This window comes from Dama dama, chromosome 22 (genome assembly GCF_033118175.1).
Source record: "Dama dama isolate Ldn47 chromosome 22, ASM3311817v1, whole genome shotgun sequence".
Classification (NCBI taxonomy): domain Eukaryota; kingdom Metazoa; phylum Chordata; class Mammalia; order Artiodactyla; family Cervidae; genus Dama; species Dama dama.
The window spans coordinates 20499107-20518303 of NC_083702.1; the positions used below are offsets into that span (position 1 = coordinate 20499107).

The 19197-nt window shown below is 34.8% G+C and overlaps 1 pseudogene; it reads right to left on the reverse strand.

Moving 5' to 3' along the window:
- Nucleotides 1-1689: 1689 nt before the first annotated feature.
- Nucleotides 1690-16878, reverse strand: LOC133043065 (NKG2-A/NKG2-B type II integral membrane protein-like; annotated as a pseudogene).
- Nucleotides 16879-19197: the final 2319 nt, after the last annotated feature.

Here is a 19197-nt window from a genome sequence, read left to right on the forward strand (position 1 = left end):
GTCTGAATTTTGCAATAAGGAGTTCATGATTTGATGAGTGTGAAGTGAGAATTGACAAAGTCAGATTTTCACTCTGTAGGTAAACAATATGACCTGTCCAGAAGATGGGAGATTTGTTATAAATGCAGGTATGATGAAAAAATCTTAAAACAAACCTAACACTTGAAGATGAAATATTGAAATGTTGTCCCGCTAATATAGGAAGGACACATATAGGATCTTTACTGTAACTTCTATTCAATATTGAAGATAAAGCCCTTCCCTGTAAAAATAAGCCAAAAACAAACCAACAATTGCACAGGAGGGAAGAAATGAAGTGCAATTGTTTATAGATGAAATAACTTTTTATATAAGAAATCCAGAGGAATATATATTCAAAATGACAGAATTAATATATAAAATCAGAGAAGTCATTGGAGTTAAGGTCAAGCTGTAAATCTCATTGTATTTCTGTTTGCAACAGCAAAATTACTAAAAATTTAAAAAATAAAGATGACATTTACAAAAACATGACTAGGAAATACCTATATTTCTGTAAGATTTCAATATATAAAAATATAAAATACAAGGGAGAAATGAATGAAAACCTAATTCATGAAAGGATAAAGCATGATATTGACTAGAAGAGTAAATACTGTAACTATGAATCTCTTTACAAAATATTTTAAAGATTAAATGAAGTCCCAAGCATAATTTCAGTTTTTAAAATGGCTTTATTGTGGTATAATTTACACAGCAAAAAATTCATCCAGTTAAAGTATATAAAATAGCGATTTTAAATATATTTACAACTTACAACCATTACCATTATAAAAATCTAGGAAGTATTCATCATTGATCAGTTATCAGTCATTTCCTATTCCCATCTCCAACACAGCTCTAGGTAATCACTAACCTGCTTTTGGTGTCTGTTCTATTTTTGATATTTCATGTAAATGGACTCATACACCATGTGATCGTTTAGAAAGTTTGATTGTCATAAACATGTTGAGCAAAAATGTCAGACACCAAAGGAATGATATCTGTACTTTTTGGTATGTATATTATATTTCAACTGTTTTTGAAAAAAACTTTTATTATTAGAAAAAAGAATGTAATTCATTTTAAACTTTATGCAGTCATAATATTATTTCTAGCATATTAAAAAGCAGAGACATTACTTTGCCAACAAAGGTCTGTCTGGTCAAAGCATTGGTTTTTCCACTAGTCATATATGGATGTAAGAGTTGGACTATAAAGAAAGCTGAGCGCTGAAGAATTGATGCTTTTGAACTGTGGTGTAGGAGAAGACTCTTGAGAGTCCCTTGGACTGCAAGGAGATCCAACCAATCCATCTTAAAGGAAGTCAGTTCTGAATATTCATTGAAAGGACTGATGCTGAAGCTGAAACTCCAATACTTTGGCTACCTGATGCGAAGAGCTGACTCATTTGAAAAGACCCTGATGCTGGGAAAGATTGAAGGCGAGAGGAGAAGGGAATGACAGAGGATGAGGTGGTTAGATGGCATCACCAACTCAGTGGACATGAGTTTGAGTAAACTCTGGGAGCTGGGGATGGACGGGGAAGCCTGGCGTGTTTTAGTCCATGGGGTTTCAAAGAGTTGGGCATGGCTGAGTGACTGAACTGAACTGAATATTATTTCCATTTCACAAGAGCTAAAGTTACCCAATAGCATCCAAACTCACCTTTTAAGTCTCAAGTTTGTTCTTGCAAGTACACTTATTTGGGAATTTATAATCATCTGATTTTAAGCCCCCCCGAGGTTAGCACTGCACAATTTTTTTTTTTTTTTTCAGGTAATAAATCTGTTGTCTTATAATGGAAAAAAATGTATAATTTTGTCATATCACTTAAGAACAACTCATGAAACAATAGCATATTTCATGTAACTGTCATAAAAGATTTTTGAAAACAGGTCATGATTTTAATATAATTTTAGCAAGAATTTGTTGTTTGGAAAATTCTTTAATATTTAAATCATTTCTTTAACATTCAACATCTTCCTTCAGCTTTCTATAATTCAATTTAAACAAATCTTTGATATTATTCTTAAAATTTTTAGTTTTCATATTTCCTTCCTCTATATAGTATTATTTTAAAAGAACTTACTGTACTTTGCAAGTTGAGCCACTTTGCCACACCCATGGAAGATCACTGCCTTCTTGAAAGACTGGAATCCATGACATAATTGAGAGGGACTTCAGGTATTTCTACACAAAAGTAAAGCATTTTCACTTAATGACTATGAAAAATTTTATTATTTCTTAAAATGCAGGTAGTGTGTTCTTTCAGAGGATCCTTAGTTTCCTGAACAAAATGAGAGTGTTAGATCCCTAATCTAATACTGAAGACATAAAGTTGAAAGTTTTAATATAGCCAAGACATTAACTAATATCTGTACTTCTGATTTAAAATTAGCTCAGTTATGCTTAGGATTTTCATTGTTTTTTTATGTAAATAAGGAAAATCTGCTTTACATATTTTGTTACTCATGTTGTAAAAACTCTCATAGCAAGATTTCAAATAAGTTTTTAGATTCTGTGTTTTTTATTTCTCTAGATACTGTCACTCTATCCATGAATTTCTCTACTATATTTTTCAGAGTTTAAGTTTTAGAAGGAAATTAAGGGGTTGAAATTGAGAAAATAAGTGACATGAAAGCCAAATTTTTGGTTGCTGGACTTCACACCATTTGTTAACTAAATAAACCCTGAATCAACCTGTTTCTGTATTGGTGGATTCTAGTGAACCAGACAAGGGGTCAGAGACTCATTTATCTCTGCTACTCCCTACTAAGTACAACTATAAACACTGTTTCTGTATTGGTGGATTCCAGTGAACCAGATAAGGTGTCAGAGACTCATTTCTCTCTGCTAATCCCTACTAAGTACAACTATAAACACTCGAATTAAGGATAGGCACAAGAGTGGAGAATTCTGAAAGAGAAAGGTGAAATGGTTGGAGACCCTGTATTAGGGAACAACAATTAGAAGCATTTTGTGTCTTCCCCCCAAAGAAGAATATGACCTAGGCCTGCTGCTTTCCAACACCCAACACCCAGCTTTTCCGTAGAAGGTGGCCCAGGTAAGCCACTCCTCTGCTGTGTGAATCCTGTAGGCAATACCAGATGAGCCTTAAAGGGGATCCATCAGGACACCTGCTCACACGGAGCAGTCAGAGGAAGTTCTTCTCCTTCCTCCACTGAGAGACACTAGGATTGGGCGGTAAGGGTGGAAATGGGACCAGCAAAGGGAATCCCATGCCTAAAAGTACTGAACCCAGAAAACCTCTTTATCCCTGAGGACATAAGACTCCACTTTTACCCAGAGACATTGCATAGAATTGATCTTAAATGTTACATTTACTTTATGAGCAGTGGAAAATAACAAATTATGCAAAAATTCAGTAGTATGGATGAACTGCAAAAACATCATATGTGAGTGAGCAGAGACAGAAAGAAAACTGCATGATATATGATTCCGTGTATGTATCCATGCGTGCTTAGTTGCTTCAGTCATGACTGACTCTTTGTGACCCCAAGGACCGTAACCTACCAGGCTCCTCAGTCCATGGGATTCTCCAGGCAAGAATACTGGAGTGGGTTACCATGTCCTCCTCCAGGGCATCTTCCTTACCCAGGGATAGAACCTCCACTCCTGCATCACAGATGGATTCTTTACTGCTGAGCCACTGGGGAAGCCCATGATTCCATGTATATGAAATTCAAAAACAAGCAGAGATTCTGTAGTATTAAGTCAAGACAGCAATTAGATAAGGAGGGAGGAGATGTGATGGGAAAATACACAGAATCGGGTACTGGGGCCAGGAAACTTCAATTTGATGCTCTGTTATGTAATCACATGATTCTATACACTTTGTGATCAATATGCTCACCTATATATTTAGTTTCCTTAATGTATGAGAAAATGAAATAACGAAGTTTATTTTAGGAAGAAAATCATTTATTAGGGCTAGATTTCCATGAAAAGCAAGAAATGGAAATTATCAAATGTGCATTAAAGTTGTAAACACAGAAATAAAACATAAAGTCACACAGTGGAGTATTAACAGACTAAAAACTACAACTATGTACAGAACATGAATGAATCCCACAAAAATAACATTGGCTGATTCAAGACTTTAGCAAAGTGTTAGATACCTTTAATGTCTTACCATTTCTTCTTCATTATCTATATAAAGCAGAGTAAAATTCTTAGAAGCGCAGGCCGTCAAACTCTCATTCCATTTTTTTCCCCCCAAAACTAGTGTAATAGCAATTGTTGGACTATGTAAACCAGCTGAGCCACAAGGGAAGCCCATAGAGGAGCTTGGTGGGCTACAGTTGGTGGGGTCGCAAGGAGTCAGACATGCCTGAGTGACTACACAATGGAGGGAAATTACCAACTGACTCTAAGTAAAGGAAATATTTAACATCTTCTAAAGAAGAAATTTAATTTAGGTTAAATTTTGTAAGAAAAGGAGATTTGAAGAAAGGAAATTATGTGACTATATCCAAATAAATATTGAGAGGTAAAATGTTAATGATAAAATTTCAAATTGTAAATATACATTTGTATTCAAATCCAAGAGAACAAATATGGCATGAACAGTGAATAAAAGTAGAGAATAAATGTTTTTTCATTGTTTGAGAAGTAGGTGAAAGCAACTTGTTTTTTGCTGAGTAGAGGATACAAACTGTAAAATGTAGGGCACTAATAAAACTAAGGCATATTAAATGAATAAGTTCCAGTAGAGGAAAGTAAAAAAATATCTATTGTGAAAAATAAGAAAAAGATAAAGCAGAATGCAAAGAAACAATACACTATACTTAAAAATTAATTATATATGCTTATATAAAAATAATATATATAAAGTTTACAGTGATTTTGAAATTAAGTTAAATACATATGGAATAGCTTTCCATTTAAATTTTAAGAATGTTTTAATTTAAAATATTGTACTTAATACAGCTATTATTGTGAGATATAAGAAAAAGATAAAGGACAATGCAAAGAAACAATATATTATATTTAAAAATTAATTATATACACTTACACACAAATAAGTATATAAAGAATACAATAATTTTAAAATTAGGTTAAATATATATGGAATAGCTTTCCACTTAAATTCTAAGAATGCTTGTAATGTAAAACATTTTATTAAATATAGCTATATATATATAAGAATTATTTTAATAACTGCTATCTTAATGACACTTTTTAAAATGAAACATAAAGAGGAAATTTAAGAAGATGAAAAATGATATCATGCAGCCCAAGCTGATAGAACTGCTAAAGTTAACTGTCAGTACATTAACTGTACTGTCAGTACTGTCTGTACATTAACTGTCACAATATAAGGCAAGAATCATGTTAGAAAAGATGAAGCATGTTTCATAACAGTGTATTGAGGATCATACCATTAACAATTAAAAAAAATCTGCATGTCCTTAATAGTACAACTTCAAGAAGGATTTGAGAAAGGTATGTAGGTTAACCTCAAACCAGGGCTCTGTAACAACCAGCAGGGTGGGAAAGGCAGGGAGGTGGGAGGGAGGTCCAAGAGGGAGGGAACACATGTATAGGTATGGCTAATTCATGCTCATACATGGCAGAAATCAAACCAATATTGTAAAACAATCATCAATCAATTAAAAATAAATAAATATAATTTCAGAAATTTTAAAAAAGCAATCATAAATGGAGATTTAAACAATTCCCAGTCACTGCTTATCTGGCAAACAGATATACCAGTAAGATTATAGACAGATCTAAACTAGAAAATTAACCAACACATATGTGCATGCACACATTTATATACTCGTATGGAATACTCACATTTTTAATTATACTTAAATTTTCCAAAAATTCACTATATATTAATATGAACTATATAGAACTGTAGTGTCATTATAATAGCCTTCAGTCAAATTTGGCAGAGGGACACTTGAAGTGTGAGTATTCAAATTTAGTTTTTAATTAATTATAAAGAAATAAAATGTAATAATTCCTCCTCATTCACACCAGCCACATATAATAGAGATATAGATTGTTTCCAGATTCATAGAAATATTCTACAATTTAAACTAGAAGCAAGACGGAGTGGGTAGAGAGGGAGGTGGGAGGGGGGATCGGGATGGGGAATACATGTAAAACCATGGCTGATTCATGTCAATGTATGACAAAACCCACTACAATATTGTAAAGTAATTAGGCTCCAACTAATAAAAATAAATGAAAAAAAATAAAAATAAAAAAATAAACTAGAAGCAATAACCAAAAATGTGAAAATCTTTATCTGGTTTTAAGTTCAGTTAAACATTTCTAAATAACATATGAACCCAAGAAAAATCCAAAGTGAATGTTCTGAATTTTTATATGATTTAAAAGGAAAATATAATAGCAAAAGGCTGTCTTGTGAAATATTGATTGCCTTAAATGTATACACCACAAACAAAAAATAAGAAATAATAAATTTAGTGAGGTTCCCCAAGAAACCAAAAATTAAAAAGTGATTAGGTAAAATTAAATTAAGGTAGTCCAGATAAAGAAATAAAAGGAAAATAAATGAAACAAAATCATGACAAAGAAAGAAACTACATTAGAAAGGAGTAAAATAGCCAAAGTTATTTTCACTTCAAAAGCAATATAATTGATAAAAGATATTTTAAGAAAAAATGAGAAGCCATAAATCTTTTACATCTATACTAAATATGACAATACCATTATGGCTTTTACAGATGTTAAATAGATAATAAGGCCATAGTATGAATTTGTTTGAATATCTGTATTAAATAGAAAATGCATAAAAAATAAAATTACCAAATGTAGTACAACTAGAACTCCAGTTGAGCTATTTCAATCCTAAAAGATGATGCTGTGAAAATGCTCCACTCAATATGCCAGCAAATTTGGAAAACTCAGCAGTAGCCACAGGAATGGAAAAGGAGAGTTTTCATTCCAATCCCAAAGAAAGGCAATGCTAAGGAATGCTCAAACTTCTGCACAATTGCACTCATCTCACACGCTAATAAAGTAATGCTCAAAATTCTCCAAGCCAGGCTTCAGAAACACATGAACCATGAACTTCCAGATGTTCAAGCTGGTTTCAGAAATGGCAGAGGAACCAGAGATCAAATTGCCAACATTCACTGGATCATCAAAAAAGCAAGAGAGTTCTAGAAAAAAACATCTATTTCTGCTTTATTGAATATGACAATGAGTGTGTGGATCACAACAAACTGTGGAAAATTCTCAAAGAGATGTGAATAACAGACCACCTGACCTGCCTCTTGAGAAACCTGTATGCAAGTCAGGAAGCAAGAGTTAGAACTGGACATGGAGAAATGTCTGTTTAGTTCTTTCGCCCATTTTTTGATTGGGTCATTTATTTTTCTGGAATTGAGCTGCAGGAGTTGCTTGTATAGTTTTGAGATTAATCCTTTGTCTGTTGCTTCATTCGCTATTATTTTCTCCCAAACTGAGGGCTGTCTTTTCACCTTGCTTATAGTTTCCTTTGTTGTGCAAAAGCTTTTCAGTTTCATTGGGTCCCATTTGTTTATTTTTGCTTTTATTTCCAATATTCTGGGAGGTGGGTCATAGAGGATCCTGCTCTGATTTATGTTGGAGAGTGTTTTGCCTATGTTCTCCTCTAGGAGTTTTATAGTTTCTTTTCTTACATTTAGATCTTTAATCCATTTTGAGAAGACCTACAGATGGCTAATAAACACATGAAAAGATGCTCAACATCACTCATTATCAGAGAAATGCAAATCAAGACCACAATGAGGTACCATTACCTGCCAGTCAGGATGACTGCTATCCAAAAGTCTACAAGCAATAAATGCTGGAGAGGGTGTGGAGAAAAGGGAACCCTCCTACACTGTTGGTGGGAATGCAAACTAGTACAGCCGCTATGGAGAACAGTGTGGAGATTTCTTAAAAAACTGGAAATAGAACTGCCATATGACCCAGCAATCCCACTTCTGGGCATACACACCGAGGAAACCAGATCTGAAAGAGACACATGCACCCCAATGTTCATCGCAGCACTGTTTATAATAGCCAGGACATGGAAGCAACCTAGATGCCCATCAGCAGACGAATGGATAAGGAAGCTGTGGTACATATACACCATGGAATATTACTCAGCCATTAAAAAGAATTCATTTGAATCAATTCTAATGAGATGGATGAAACTGGAGCCCGTTATACAGACTGAAGTAAGCCAGAAAGGTAAAGAACATTACAGCATACTAACACATATATATGGGATTTAGAAAGATGGTAATGATAACCCTATATGCAAAATAGAAAAAGAGACACAGATGTACAGAACAGACTTTTGGACTCTGTGGGAGAAGGCGAGGGTGGGATGTTTCGAGAGAACAGCATCTAAACATGTATTTTATCTATAGTGAAACAGATCACCAGCCCAGGTTGGATGCATGAGACAAGTGCTCAGGCCTGGTACACTGGGAAGACCCAGAGGAATTGGGTGGAGAGGGAGGTGGGAGGGGGGATCGGGATGGTGAATACGTGTAACTCCATGGCTGATTCATGTCAATGTATGACAAAACCCACTTCAATATTGTAAAGTAATTAGCCTCCAACTAATAAAATAAATGAAAAAAAAAAAAAAAAAAAGAACTGGACATGGAACAACAGACTGGTTCCAAATAGGAAAAGGAGTATGTCAAGGCTGTATATTGTCACCCTGCTTATTTAACTTATTTGCAGAGTACATCATGAGAAATGCTGGATAGATGAAGCCGAAGCTGGAATCAAGATTGCCAGGAAAAATATAAATCACCTCAGATATGCAGATGACACCACCCTGATGGCAGAAAGTGAAGAAGAACTAAAGAGTCTCCTGGTGAAAGGAAAGAGGAGAGTGAAAAAGTTGGCTTAAAGCTCAACATTCAGAAAACTAAGATGATAGCATCCAGTCCCATCACTTCATGGCAAACAGATGGGGAAACAGTGTAAAGAGTGTCAGACTTTATTTTTTGGGGCTCCAGAATCACTGCAGATGATGATTGCAGCCATGAAATTAAAAGACACTTACTCCTTAGGAGGAAAGTTATGACCAACCTAGACAGCATATTAAAAAGCAGAGACATTACTTTGTCAACAAAGGTCCATCTAGTCAAGGCTAAGGTTTTTCCAGTAGTCATGTATGGATGTGAGAGTTGGACTGTAAAGAAAGCTGAGCCCTGAAGAATTGATGCTTTTGAACTGTGGTGTTGGAGAAGACTCTTGAGACTCCCCTGGACTGCAAGGAGATCCAACCAGTCCATCCTAAAGGAAATCAGTCCTGGTGTTCATTGGAAGGAAGGACTGATGTTGAAGCTGAAACTCCAATACTCTGGCCACCTGATGTTAAGACCTGACTCATTTGAAAATAACCTGATGCTCGGAAAGATTGAGGGCAGGAGGAGAAGGGGATGATAGAAGATGAGATGGTTGAATGTCATCATTGATTCAATGGACATGGGTTTGGGTAGACTCCAGGAGTTGGTGATGGACAGGGAAGCCTGGTGTGCTGCAGTTCATGGGGCTGCAAAGAATCAGACACGACTGAGTAACTTAACTGTAGTGAATTACTTTACAATATTGTAGGGGTTTCGGCCATACATTGACATGAATCAGCTGTGGGTGTACATGTGTCCCCCATCCTGATCTCTCCTCCCACCTCCCTCCCCATTCCATCCCTCCAGGTTGCCCTAGTGCACTGGCTTTGTGTGCCCTGTTTCATGTATTGAACTTGGACTGGTGATGTATTTCACATGTGGTAATATACATGTTTCAATGCTATTCTCTCAAATCACCCCACCCTCACCCTATCCTACAGAGTCCAAAAATCTGTTCTTTATATCTGTCTCTTCTGCCGTCTCGCATATAGTGTCATCATTACCATCTTTCTAAATTCCATATGTATGCCTTAATATACTGCATTGGTGTTTTCCTTTCTGACTTACTTCACTCTTTATGATAGGCACCAGTTTCATCCACCTCATTAGAACTGATTCAAATGCATTCTTTCTAATAGCTGAGTAGTAGTCCATTGTGGATATGTACCACAGCTTTTTTATCCATTTGTCTGGCGATGGATATCTAGGTTGCTTCCATGTCCTAGCTATTGTAAACAGTGTTGCAATGAACATTGGGGTGCACGTGTCTCTTTCAATTCTGCTTTTCTGAGTATGTATACTCAGCAGTGGGATTACTGGGTCATATGGCAGTTCTATCTCCCCCCTTCCCCTTTTTTAAGAGGAGGTAGGAGCTGTATATCTTTTTCTTAAAATTAATTTATTGAATTCAATTGGAGGCTAATTACTTTACAATATTGTAGTGGTGCCAAACATCGACATGAATCAGCTATGGGTGCACATGTGTTACCCATCCAGCACCCCTCTCTCACCTCCCTCCCCATCCCATCCCCCAGGGTCATCCCAGTGCACCAGCTGTGAGCAGCCTGTCTCATGCATTGAACCTGGACCGGCGATACACTTCACATATGATAATATACAGGTTTCAACGCTACTCTCTCAAACCATTCCACCCTCGCCTTGTTCCACAGAGTTCAAAATTCCCCACAGACCCGCAGGTGAGAGGTTTTCCTGTTGTTTGGAAACTTCTCCTCTTTCACGACTCCCTCCCCGGGACAGGGCTCCATCCCTAAGTCTTTTGTCTCTCTTTTTATCTTTTATATTTTGTCCTACCTACTTTCGAAGACAATGGGCTGCCTTTCTTGGTGCCTGGTGTCCTCTGCCAGCTTCCAGAAGTTGTTTTGTAGAATTTGCTCAGCGTTCAAATGATCTTTCAATGAATTTGTGGGGGAGAAAGTGGTCTCCCCATCCTAGTCTTCTGTCATCTTAGGACTGCCCCTTATTTCCATTTTTAAAGGAATCTCCACGCTCTTCTCCACAGTAGCTGTACTAGTGTACATTCCCACCAACAGTGTAAGAGGGTTCCTTTTTCTCTGCACCCTCTCCAGCATTTATTTTTTGAGGACTTTTTGATAGCAGCCACTCTGACCAGTGTGAGACGGTGCCTCATTGTGGTTTTGCTTTGCATTTCTCTGCTAGTGAGTGATGTTGAGCATCTATTCATGTGTTTGTTAGCCATCTATATGTCTTCTTTGGAGAAATGTCTGTTTAGTTCTTTGGCCCATTTTTGGTTTGGGTCATTTATTTTTGTGGTATTGAGCTGCAGGAGCTGTTTGTATATTTTTGAGATTAATTCTTTGTCAGTTGCTTCATTTGCTATTATTTTCTCCCATTCTGAAGGTTTCCTTTTCACCTTACTTGTAGTTTCTTTCATTGTGCAAAAACTTTTAAATTTAATTAGGTCCCATTTGTTTATTTTTGCTTTTATTTGCATTACTCTGAAAGGTGGGTCATAGAGAATCCTGCTATGATTTATGTCAGAGAGTGTTTTGCCTATGTTTTCCTCTAGGAGTTTTATAGCTTCTGGCTTTACATTTAGATCTTTAATTCCATTTTGAGTTTATTTTTGTTTATGGTGTTAGAAAGTGTTCTAGTTTCATTCTTTTACAGGTGGTCGACCAGTTTTCCCAGCACCATTTGTTAAAGGGATTGTCTTCTCTCCATTGTATATTCTTGGCTCTTTTGTCAAAGACAAGTTGTCCATAGCTGTGTAGATTTATCCCTGGGCTTTCTATTTTGCTCCATTGACCTATATTTCTGTCTTTATGCCAGTACCATACTGTCTTGATGACTGTAGCTTTGTAGTATAGTCTGAAGTCAGGCTGGTTGATTCCTCCAGTTCCATTCTTCTTTCTCAAAATTGCTTTGGCTATTTAAGATTTTTTTTTTGTATTTCTATACATTTTGTAAAATTATTTGTTTTAGTTCTTTGAAAAATACTGTTAGTAGCTTGATAGGGAGTGCATTGAATCTATAGATTGCTTTCAGTTGTATACTCATTTTTACTATATTGATTCTTCCAATCCATGAATTTTGTATATTTTTCCATCTATTTGTGTCATCTTTGATTTATTTAACATAAAATAGACAACTTGGAAGAAATGGACCAATTCTTAGAAAAATATAACCTTCCAAAACTGAACCAGGAACAAATAGAAAATCTTAACAAACCTATTACAAATATGGAAATCAAAACTGTAATTAGAAATCTTCCAACAAACAAAATCCCAGGACCTGATGGCTTCACAGGTGAATTCTACCAAAAATTTAGAGGAGAGCTAACACCTATCCTGCTCAAACTCTTCCAGAAAATTGCAGCAGAAAGTAAACTTCCAAACTCATTCTATGTGGCCACCATCACCCTAATACCAAAACCAGACAAAGATACCACAAAAAGAGAAAGATACAGGCCAATATCACTGATGAACATAGATGCAAAGATCCTCAACAAAATTCTAACAAACAAAATTCACAATATATTAAAAATATCATGCATCATGACCAAGTGGGCTTTATCCCAGGGATACAAGGATTCTCAATACTCACAATTCAGTCAATGTGATACACCACATTAACAAATTGAGAGATAAAAAGCATATGAAGATGTCAATAGATGCACAGAAAGCTTCTGACAAAATTCAACATCAATTTATGATAGAAACCCTCCAGAAAGCAGGCATAGAAGGAACATACCTCAACATAATAAAAGCCATATATGATAAACCCACAGCAAACATTATCCTCAATGGTGAAAAATTGAAAGCATTTCATCTAGAGTCAGGAACCCACTCTCACCACTACTATTCAACATAGTTTTGAAAGTTTTAGCCACAGCAATCAGAGAAGAAAAAGAAATAAAAGGAATCCAGATTGGAAAAGAAGCAAAACTCTCACTGTTTGCCGATGACATGATCCTCTATATAGGAAGCTGTAAAGACAGTGTAAAGACACCACCAGAAAATTACTAGAGCTAATCAATGAATATAGTAAAGTTACAGGATATGAAACTAATAATTCATAGAAACCCCTTGCATTCCTATACACTAACAATGAGAAAACAGAAAGAGAAATTAATGAAACAATTTCATTCACCATTGTGATGAAAAATAAAATACTTAGATTAAATCTACCTAAAGAAACAAAAGACTCATATATAGAAAACTATAAAACACTGATGAAAGAAATCAAGGATCCTTAGTTTTCTGAACAAGATTAGAGTCAGTCTAATCTCACACTAAAAGTACAAAATTGAAAGTTAATATTTGTCAAAGCATTAACCAATGTCTGTACTTTGGGTTTAAAATAAACTCAAATATTTATGTTTAGCAGTTTCATTGCTTTTCTTATGTTAATAAGGAAAAGTCTGATTCATGTATTTTAATTGTTACCCATGTTGTCAAATTGAATATAGCAAGGTTTTAAATGTTTTCAGATTCTGCAACATTCGTTTTTCCAAATACTGTGATTATATCACTGGATTTCGCTAATATGTTTCTCAGAGTTTCAGTTTTAGAAGAAAATTAAGCAAATGAAATTGAGAAAATAAATGACATGAAAGACAAAGATTTGTTTTCTGGGTCCCGCACCATTCTTTGACTAGGTAAACCTCAAAACAATCTGTTTCTGTATTGGTGAAATCCAGTGGACCAGACAAGGGATCAGAGACTCATTTCTCTCTGCTCCTCCCTGCTAAGTTCAACTGTAAACACAGGAACTAATGAAAGACACAAGAAAGAAAGAAGGGTAGGAAGAGAAAAGTGAAATGGTTTGAGACCCTGAGGTGACGGAAAAATTAGGGGCATTTTATATCCCCTCCCCAACAGAAGAAAGTGATGGAGGCCTGCTGCTTCCCAATACCCAACACCCAGCCTAGCTCTAGGAGGTGGCACAGATAAGCCATTCCTCCTGTGTGAAGGGAATCCTGTGAGCAGCACCCGGTGAGCCTTAGAAGGTGATTGGTCAGAACACCTGCTAACAAGGAGCAATCAGAGGAAGTGCTTGTCCTTTCTCCACCAAGAGGCACTAGAAGCAGGTTGTAGGGGGAAGGATGGGGTCAGCAAAGGTGATTCCATGACTTAAAGTACTGAACCCAGGAAGCCTCTTTATCTCTGAAGGCATAAGACTCCATTTCCAGTCAGAGACATTGGATGGAATGGATTTTACATAATGAGCAGTAGAAAAGAACAAACTCCAGGTAAATGCAAGAATAGGGATGATTTTAAAAGTAGCATACGGCAGTGAGTGGAGACAGAAAGAAAAATGCATACTGTATGATCCCACTTTTATGAAGTGCAAAAACATGCAAAAAGATACTGTAATATCAAAAGTCATGACAGTGGGTAAATAAGGAGGACATAGACGTGATGAGAAATCACAGAGGATGGGGCTGCTGGGCTTCTCTTCTGACTCAGCTGGTAAAGAATCTGCCTACAGTACAGGCAATCGGATTCTATCCTGGGTCAGGAAGAACCCTGGAGAAGGGAATGGCTACTCATTCCAGTATCCTTGCCTGGGAAATTCCATTGACAGAGGAGCCTGGCGGTCTGCGGTCCACTGGATCGCAAAGAGTCCCACACGACTGACCGACTAGCACTTTCAGTTTTCAGGGCAGCTGGGTGTTGAAAATTTGTAATCTATGGTCTGATGTGCAATTACATGGTTCTATTTTTTATCAATATGCAAAATTATGACATGTATACTTTCCTTCATATTTGGGAAAATTAAATAGCACAGTTTATTTTAGAATTTAATAACATTTGTAGAGGCATGGTTTTCAAAAAAAGCAGGAACTGGAAATTATAAAGCATGCATTAATAAGAAAAATATAAATAAAATACCATTAAGTTGTATTCTATTGTTTAATGAAATAAAAAACCTTAAACATACTACAAATATGTACAAAAACACAAATGAATTCTAACAAATATAATATTGACTGAATCAAGCCTTTAGCAAAGTGTTGGAAACATTTAATATATTACCATTTCCTCTTCATTATCTATATAAAGCAGAGTAGAGTTCCTAGAAGTACAGGCTATCAAACTCCTATTCCATGTTTTTTCAAAAGTAATATAATAGCAGTTGTTGGAATATGTAACCAGCCTTTTGGACAATGACCAGAATGACATTCTGAAGAAAGATTATGAATTATTATCCAAAAAAATTATCTTAAAGAAATTAAAATTCACTTACATATTTGCTAAGTATAAAATATATGTATGTAACATAGTTATGCATTCTCACAGGCTGATACATACTCACATACACACTCACAGAGAAAGGTCAACCTCTTAATCCCCAGTGTTCCCATAGGAAGCAAACAGACAAAATATGTACTCTCTACATAACCTGATAATCAATGACACTCCTTTTGTAGAATGCAAAATTATTTATATTGTGGAACTTTAAGCCAATTGGCAGCAGTAGGCATGGTGACTGCAACTGAATATTTCTATGTATTGTCTAAGAAGGAACACTCTTCTATGATCATTTATGAATGTTCATCATTTGATTTTATAATTTATGCTTTCCTGTCAAAGACTATTATTATCTTTGTCTAACCTAAGACAGAGACAAAACTAACTGTATTTAATATCAGAACTTTGAAAATCATTATGTAACTTTTCAGAGCTTTGTTATCATACAGGAATTGTTCTGCTCTGGTATTTTAGTACCTAGAAAACATTGAAATGATCTTTTTAAAAATTAACACTGATCTAAATAAATCATAATAATTTTAGTTTCTTAGTTTAAATGTAGTGTTTTTTAGAATTAGAATTATCTGGAATAAAATTGCTTTTACCAATAAAAATTAATAAAGTAATGAAAATTGGGGGGTATATTAACAAAAGCCTAAAGGAATAGACTTCACCACCTCTTACAGTATTTGGTTTAACCAATCTCAAGAATTAACTTGTATTTATCAATAAGGTCTTTCAACTTCCTAAAGCCTGTGTTTGAGTTATGAAGTCAGAAAAAGATATATATATACATGCACACATATATACATACATATATACATATACATACATACATACATACATATATATGTGTGTATATATATATATATATATATAATGTTCCCTAGAATCATTCTCTTATTTATACTTTGGACAGTCTGAGAATAGCTATTCCACATTTAGGCTGAATGCACATATTAAAATAAGAGTTTTATTTCATCATATGATTTTTGAGAGGCACTGATGATCATTAAAGTGAAAAGTTCAATCACAATTTCAAAAATTGACTTATGTGGAATAAGTTATCACTCTCACTAGAGTATACATCAAGACAAAACAGATAATTCCCAGGATAACGGCAACAACTTCTCTCAAGGTGATGGTAAATCTACAGGGAGAGAAAAGGAAACACTGAGAAAGGAGCGATGGAGACAATTGTTTTAGAAGAACAAAAGATCCCACATCCATGAGAATTCATAGACATCAACTTGGACCCTGAATCCATATGAAACATTGTAATCCTCCTCTCAGAATATATACATTTTCAGCAAAGATAGCACTTCACAAGTTGTAGATCAAAGACTACAAATTAGAACAATGCTGGAATAGATAAGCTCTTCTGTCCATGGGACTTGCCAGGGATCCAACCCGCGTCTCCTGCATTGGCAGGTGGATTCTTTATCACGAAGCCACCAGGAAGCTCATATTAGAGTACTGTATTTCAAAGTCAAACTCTGATCCTCATAAATAAAAAGTGTGTGAGCTACTAAATTCTCACACTTGCACTGGTAGCTCCTGTCATTCCATTGAGGATAGTGAGAAGCATTTTGAAATTTTAATTCCATGTAGGTTTTCTCCTATTCGGTGGCTAAAATGGAACTTTATCTGCTCTGACCTCTCATTTGCTGTTTCCTGGCGTCCTTAGCCAGATTGGGTTCTGGGTAGTTTTTCATTTGATTGTTCATCTCCACAGCTGTGCAATGTCAAGGATGGCGCTCTATGAACACTGTACCTATGTAGTTAATAAATGGTGTATAAAATCACAAGAAGCCTGGAGTGGATGGTGTGCGAAATTAGTGACAGCACTCATTTTACAGTTAAGCAAGGTACATGTTTGGTTCTCATTTCCACAGAGTGTTTGTAAGTGTTTCATGATAGGCTAAGTTTTAAAAATAATATTCTATGTTTGAAATAATGCTATTCATCATTGGAACAATGAAATTAATAAACTGGTGAAAAATAAAGTTCGTAAAGAATAATATCCTTATCAATTTACTGTCTATTTGCATAGAAACATTTTAAAACTATTACAGCAACTGTGTTGAAATTAAAATGCCATACTGGAAAAAACAAATGCACCAATATAACAATTTTTATTATAATTTTAAAGCCCATTAATGTTTAAGGATTGAGTCTTCTAAAGAAGAGAGAATAATACTATTGTCATATGTAATATTTCCTGCACTAAACTACTTTAATTAGTGATATCATCTATTAAAAGAAAATGAAGTGCTATCAAATAATTTTTTAATTTTATTTTGACTTGCAAGTTCTTCAAAATCATTAGAAATTTAGAGAAATATTTTGCATGTTAAAATGTTACATGACATATTAAACTATCCAAAACTTGACAAACAATAAAAGAAAACAATATTAAAAAGATTTTAAAATAAATACTTTTTTACAAAAGTAGTAACTGATAATGGATGAGATATGAAATCATAAAATGACAAATAAAAGTGTCAATCATTTATGGAAGAGCAATTCTGATACAAACTTCCAGAAAGATCATATAGGTTTCAAATCAATGAGAGTAGCTTTATTTGTATCAACAGTTAAATGTCAGATAATGCACATTAATAATTCTGTCTCTGGAGACTGTAGTTAATGAGATCTAGAAATAATTCTGGCTTTGAAGTTTACAATGTGTGACCTTTAAAAATTATTTAGTATCTAACAAACTAGCTTACTAATCTAAAATGAGAATAAAATATGCTTTATATAAATCATATAAAACACTTGACATTAAATTTTGTATTTTTAAAATTATTTTAATATAATAGCCATAATGACATTCATATCAGTTAAAAAATGTAACAATTTATTAGACAGGATCTCTGTATCTGTGTCATTTATCTTTTTTATTCAATGCTTTATTCACATTTTTAAAAGCATATGATTGTTTATAATTACATCTAAATTAGCATTTTACTGAACTACATCAGTCTTATTTTTATTAAAACTAAACTGCTTTTATTGTATCTAAATCTATGAAAAATTACATTGGCCCTTTACAGTTCCATGAATCCCCTTTGAGAATCTATTTTTAAAAGCTGAGTGAAATGTTTAATGACATATATAAATATATCTCTATTGACAAAATATAGTAGTAATTGTTCCTTGTCATGATGTTTATGAGATTTCACTTAAAATCGCATTGATTCACAAGCTCATTTACAAATGCGTATATGAACTTGAATAACAGGCAAGAATTTGAATATCTTAGAAATCCTCCATAATATTTCATATCTTATGCTTACATAATTCTCAGAATTAGTCAAATAAAGCTACCAATATATCCTTAATTTGGCTATATAGCAGTTGTCCATAAACTGAATCACATCTAGGCATGTATAATCTCCTACCAAATGAGATGAGGAATTAGGAAGGAGAGGGAGACACATACCTTCCTCAGGCAAGAGTCCTGCCTCCTCTTGTGGGTGACCAAGTTACTGTAATAAACAGTATCTGTGGTTTTCACAGACTATCCTGTGAAAGCCCATCGTGAAGCAATAGTAGAAAAGGCAGATTTCTCATCAAAATGTCACAAAGTTTAAACAGGAAATTCTTACACTTGAGTATTTTGAAGACGGTTTATCTCATGACAACTCCAGAATGATAGGAGACTTTGGATATGTAATGTGACACTTAGTTTGTCCTTTGGTAAGTGCCCCTGAGAAGTTTTTTTACCTTCTAAAAGATATTGGGGAAAAAAGATGACAACAATACTGTTAACTTGTTTTTATCTCAATCACACATACTACAAACTAAGGCCTTGTTAAGGGTACTTTCAATGTTTAAGTTTTACTTCTACATAAAGTTGCTAAATCTTGGTATTACATTTTTCATTTCCTTATACTCATGATTTCATTTCTGTTGTGGAAAAAATCATAATTCTATTAGCAATATTTGTCACTAGGGCTTCCCAGGTGAACCTAGTGGCAAAGAAACCTCCTGCCAAGGCAGGAGGCAGGAGATGTGGGTTCAATCCCTGGGTCAAGAAG